This window comes from Coregonus clupeaformis, unplaced genomic scaffold (assembly GCF_020615455.1).
Source record: "Coregonus clupeaformis isolate EN_2021a unplaced genomic scaffold, ASM2061545v1 scaf2576, whole genome shotgun sequence".
NCBI lineage: Eukaryota > Metazoa > Chordata > Actinopteri > Salmoniformes > Salmonidae > Coregonus > Coregonus clupeaformis.
Genome location: NW_025536030.1, coordinates 1 through 6,039, shown reverse-complemented (window position 1 = coordinate 6,039; position 6,039 = coordinate 1). Strand labels below are relative to the sequence as shown.

Genomic DNA, 6,039 nt, shown 5'->3' with positions numbered 1-6,039 from the left:
AAATACAAACATTTAAACTGGCTACGGATTCACACATCATTTTGGTATCTTTGGTATCCAATGGACTAATAGTGTGGGAGTGCTGGTTTAACATCTACTGTAGTTACAATGAATAAATAACAGGCATAAGCAAACTTTGTCTCATTGGATTTTATAAGAAGTATTATAAGCACAAGATGCTTGAGTTTATTAATTTTTTCTAAGTATGCTATGCTCCACTGCATCCTTTTTTTCTGGCAAAATAGCCTATGTGAGAAAGAGAAAATTAGTGACATCCCTTACCACAAACATAGTTTACTGTTGAAAAGGTGCACTTATATCAACCTCAGAATTACATTGACTAAAATAGATTAATTTGGATTGTTGTGGCAAAAAGGTGAGCTGGATTAAATCATGTAGTACCTAAAAAAAGCCTTAAAATGTCCAGGGGAAGAGTCAACAAACGTAGAAGTCCCAGGGGTGGCCATGTGATCCCAACAGAGTCCGATTCACCATAATCTGAACACAATTCAGGAGAGTCTTAATCAATTGTTAACTAAATGTAAACCCTGTGCTAGAGAAAAAAAAACATTAATTGAAGTCTGAACCCTGTTAGGATATAGAGTAGTCAATGGTGGACATTATTTTGCTCACCAGCCCAATCAGGCTTGTTACAAGAGTAGAGAGGATATTTACTATCCAAAAGGTCACTTACCTTCCGGCACACACATCGGTGAGAGAGGTCTGAGAATGTGAGCCAGGGCAGTGTCTGATATTCCAGGCTCAGCTTTGGTAGTTGTACCTGGATAACCTGAATATTTGAAATCCTTGGCCCTTTGGAAACCCTGTGGTGGAGGTGAATGGAAGACATTCTGGGCCCTTTGGCAACCCTGTGGTGGAGGTGAATCGAACCAATTCTGGGCCCTTTGGCAACCCTGTGGTGGAGGGAAATAATCCGATAGGCAGGGAGGAGGTGGAGTAGTTTTGGTCTGTGGAACTGAAGTTTCCATGTCTTTTGTCTTTTTTATGTTGCTTCAGCAGACCCTTCAGCTCAATCATGACATGCTTCATAATTGAGAGATGGGCAGCTCAGCCACGATGGGCTTCACTGGTGGAGAGATGGGAAGCTCAAACATGACGGGCTTCACTAGTGGAGAGATGGGCAGCTCAGCTACGATGGGCTTCACTGGTGGAGAGATGGGAAGCTCAACCATGATGGGCTTCACTGGTGGAGAGATGGGAAGCTCAACCATGATTGGCTTCACTGGTGGAGAGATGGGAAGCTCAACCACGATGGGCTTCACTGATGGAGAAATGGGAAGCTCAACCATGATTGGCTTCACTGGTAGAGAGATGGGCAGCTCAACCACAATGGGCTTCACTGGTGGAGAGATGGGAAGCTCAACCATGATGGGCTTCACTGGTGGAGAGATGGGCAGCTCAGCCACGATGGGCTTCACTGGTGGAGAGATGGGAAGCTCAACCAAGATGGGCTTCACTGGTGGAGAGATGGGAAGCTCAGCCACGATGGGCTTCACTGGTGGAGAGATGGGCAGCTCAACCACAATGGGCTTCACTGGTGGAGAGATGGGAAGCTCAACCATGATGGGCTTCACTGGTGGAGAGATGGGCAGCTCAGCCACGATGGGCTTCACTGGTGGAGAGATGGGCAGCTCAACCACAATGGGCTTCACTGGTGGAGAGATGGGAAGCTCAACCATGATGGGCTTCACTGGTGGAGAGATGGGCAGCTCAGCCACGATGGGCTTCACTGGTGGAGAGATGGGAAGCTCAACCAAGATGGGCTTCGCTGGTGGAGAGATGGGAAGCTCAACCATGATGGGCTTCACTGGTGGAGAGATGGGCAGCTCAGCCACGATGGGCTTCACTGGTGGAGAGATGGGAAGCTCAACCATGATGGGCTTCACTGGTGGAGAGATGGGCAGCTCAGCCACGATGGGCTTCACTGGTGGAGAGATGGGCAGCTCAACCACAATGGGCTTCACTGGTGGAGAGATGGGAAGCTCAACCATGACAGGCTTCACTGGTGGAGAGATGGGCAGCTCAGCCACGATGGGCTTCAATGGTGGAGAGATGGGAAGCTCAAATATGACAGGCTTCACTAGTGGAGAGATGGACAGCTCAGCCACGATGGGCTTCACTGGTGGAGAGATGGGCAGCTCAACCACAATGGGCTTCACTGGTGGAGAGATGGGAAGCTCAACCATGATGGGCTTCACTGGTGGAGAGATGGGCAGCTCAGCCACGATGGGCTTCACTGGTGGAGAGATGGGCAGCTCAGCCACGATGGGCTTCACTGGTGGAGAGATGGGCTATAGATAGTGGTATAGAAAGAGAAGTTTAGTCCAGAAACAACATATAATAAATTACAATGTAATAGACGCATGGCCTAAAACATATCTGTTTGCTTACTTATGAATATGCAAACCATAATAATCATCCCCTCCCTCATCATTCATTCTAACTCTGCTGTCTCTTCCAACGAATAAACGTACCTGTGCCCTACTCTGTGTGCACAACAGGGTAACACAATACCACATGAAGAACTTAGATTGGTACTCCTGACACTTCTGCCATGCAATCTCAATCATCTCCTCAAGAGTCCCAACGCTACAGGAGAGGAAACACACCAGGTTGTTTAGAATGTGTGGAAAGAGGCTTCATACCGTGGATACGAAACAGTCTTTATATTTCAGATCTGAACTCAATCTAGGTACTCTGGGTAATCCAGGTAATCTGAAACTCCATTACATTGGTCCAACATCTCAATCAACTTCACTGTAAAGGCAGTGTAATCATAGCACTCCAAATCCCAAAATGAATGTATCTGGTGGATTGTGTAGCTGTGCAGATGTCAATGCTGTGTTAACGAACAAAGTGCTTACTTTGCAAGAGGCCAAGGGGATGCTGCGAGGAATCCAGGCTGCTCCTGTGGGCTCTGCTGAGGGAGATCAGAGGAAGTAGGGAGGGGGAGATGGGCAGGAGCATCGACAATCTGAGAAGAACCAGCCTCTATTTCCCATTTGGCCCCTTGACCAGGTTGATCCTGGTCATACTTGTACGCATACTCATAGTTGTACTCGTTGTTGTTTAGGGTCCACCTCTCTGTAAAAAGAATGAGAGCAGAAGCTTGATCCTCTCATTTCCATAAAGGAATGGTAATACAATGATTAAACCAAGACCCAACAGAGGTGTGAAATGCTTACTCCCAATGGCCATGTTCTTCATTCCAGTGGAAATATCCATAATCATCGCCCCACGTAAAACCCGTCTGCATCAGCCTTAACAACATAATCAACATGGAGACAGTCAGGTGAGAACAACTTTAAAGAGCAAAACCTGTTATCAAAGCAAAAAAGCTGGAAGGTACAGTATAAATTGAATCCCTTTTAATGTTCTCAGAATGTATTGGAGAAAACATTATACCGAGACCTTTTAAAGCTAGAATCCTTAATTGAAACAATAACAAAGCGGACACCCCACCTCTCTTTTGGTAAAAAACTAAGGGATGGGCCTGGAGAAATATAACCACTCTCAAATTCAGACAGAGCTGGCCATCCATGATATCAAAATTACAGTTTTAACCATGTTTTAAGGTTATACAGTGTTGTTTTCATTACATTTACATTGTTTACACACATTGGAGTAAAACAAGCTTCTATTTTGGGTTCTGATGGGGTACATATGACAGTTGAATTAAGATCATGAGGCATTTATAATTATATTCTTCAAGAATCAAATGGGTATATATCATTAACCTCTTAAGGATCGTACACTTTATTTTGCCTAAAATGACATACCCAAATCTAAATGCCTGTAGCTCAGGACCTAAAGCAAGGATATGCATATTCTTGATACCATTTTAAAGGAAACACTTTGAAGTTTGTGAAAATGTGAAATGAATGTAGGAGAATATAACACATTAGATCTGGTAAAAGATAATACAAACAAAAAAACATGCGTTTTCTATATATTTTTTTGTTCCATCATCTTTGAAATGCAAGAGAAAGGCCACAATATAATAATGCTGTTTAGGCGCAATTTAGACATTCAGAGCAAGATTAATTAAATGTAACGACATTATTACTCCTGAGAGAGGAATGTATCAAAACCAGTTGCCGTAGAGTGTTAATTAATGTCCAACATGGATGTAGCAACTAAGGGTTCTAGTTTAAGAACTAAACAGCTACTGGGAATATCTGAAAACTTTCCATCCAGACTATGTCCCTGGAATCTTCTGACTGTAACATCATACACTGACATTCCATGACTAAAAGAAAACGTATTGAATGTTGCCAGAACTCTTGAGAAACATACATAAAGAACATTATAAACTGGCATTTGAGCCCCGAATGCTGATCATTGATACCGGTATATCAGACCGCATACCGCGGGTGACGAAAACACTTATTTTTCTACTTGAATTACGTTGGTAATCAGTTTATGTCATAATAAGGCACCGGGTTTGCAGATATATGCACACATACTTCATGGCTGAGGGCTGTGTCCAGGCACTCCACGTTGCGTTTCTTACCTTTGCGTCGTGCATAAGAACAGCTCTCTTAGCCTTGGTATATTGGCCATATACCAGACCTCCCTCTGCCTTATTGCTAAGTAACTCACTGGGCACAGACATAATTTCCAACATCTAGCTTAGAATTCAAGAAGGTTGAGTTGTCAACTAAGGTGAATTCAACTTGAAATCAACAACAATAAAATCACTGGGTATTGTTAACTCTGGTCCATGGTGATAGTGTAGGAAATCTACCGCCTGAACCAGAGCTAAATATGCTACTCTCGCTACCGCCCTGTTCGGGAGTGAGGTGTTTGATTACTCACATTATATGATCCATAGTTGCTGATCCATGGTTAGCCAATTCAACACAGACGGCACCATCCAACATCTCCGGTAAAATTTACGGTAAGGTCTCCAACATCCGGAACAGGACGCATGCTCAAAGAGGATCCAATAGTAGTTCCAGAAACAATTGTCACAATAATAAACGAAAAATCGATTGCTCGTAATATTTATAGGCTAGATAACGTCACAATACTAATCGTCAGATTGGAACTCACAGAGATTCTGTAGCTCATTCTGTAAATGCTTTAACTCTGCCTTGAGTCATAATGTGCGAATTACAATCGCAATACGACCACGCTGACATGGACGGTTGTTCATTTGAGTCAAACATTTGGCCACTTCCTTGTGTTTGTTTATAATTGAAAATCAATAAACAATTTATCAAAGTTTTGGTCACTACATTTGTCTCGATTGATTGTTTAAATATTCTTAAACAACTCCACTAGTAGCCCAGGCCTAGCCAACAAGACAAAATAGGTTTCATGAACACACAGCAACACATTAAAATTACTATTCTGTTCTATTTATGGGCACCATGTAAATACGCAGGAACGTGCATAGAAATGTTTAGTCTGTCTGCATTACCAGTGTCTATTGGTAGCTTATAATGACAGACTCAATCACAAGACACTTAATAAATGTTAGCTTTGTTGTTAGCTGATTGCTTATCTGCTGAGACAGGGGGTGTGGTAGATGTTAAACCCAGCTCTAGAACATATGATTAACAGACGAATGACATGAGCCATCACTTTCTAGAGATTAAGACAGAATACAAGAATGTGTGAATGTAAATGTAGGTTGACTTGGATGGTGTGGGGTATGCCATTACAGAAAGGGAGGGTGACGAACTAATGAACTAATGACGAACTAATTAATGAAACAAATATTAGATAGGCCTACAGCAAAATTACTAAATTGTTATGTTGCTTTTAAAGCGCATTGATAAGAAGCAAAATGTTTTGATGCATGTGTGATTTCCCAGTTGGGCGCCAGTCCTAATGATTGGGGAGTAAAGAAAGGACAGCTACTGCACCATACACAGAGCCTTGCTCAGTGCAATGGCTATTCTGTTCTAGTTTAATTATATGGGGACACGTTCTTGTACAACCACATGTGTGGTGTTTCAAAATATAAATGGATCAAAAGTGTTTAATGCTTTCTAATTCCATATGCTCCTT

The 6,039-nt window shown here is 42.7% G+C and overlaps 1 long non-coding RNA gene across 1 annotated transcript; it reads right to left on the bottom strand.

Moving 5' to 3' along the window:
• LOC121563106 lies at positions 1–762 on the bottom strand. Its single transcript, XR_005999770.2, has 3 exons — positions 695–762; positions 403–498; positions 1–246 (listed from the first exon to the last, which is right to left on the bottom strand). It is a non-coding gene; the product is annotated as an uncharacterized LOC121563106 (long non-coding RNA).
• Positions 763–6,039: the final 5,277 nt, after the last annotated feature.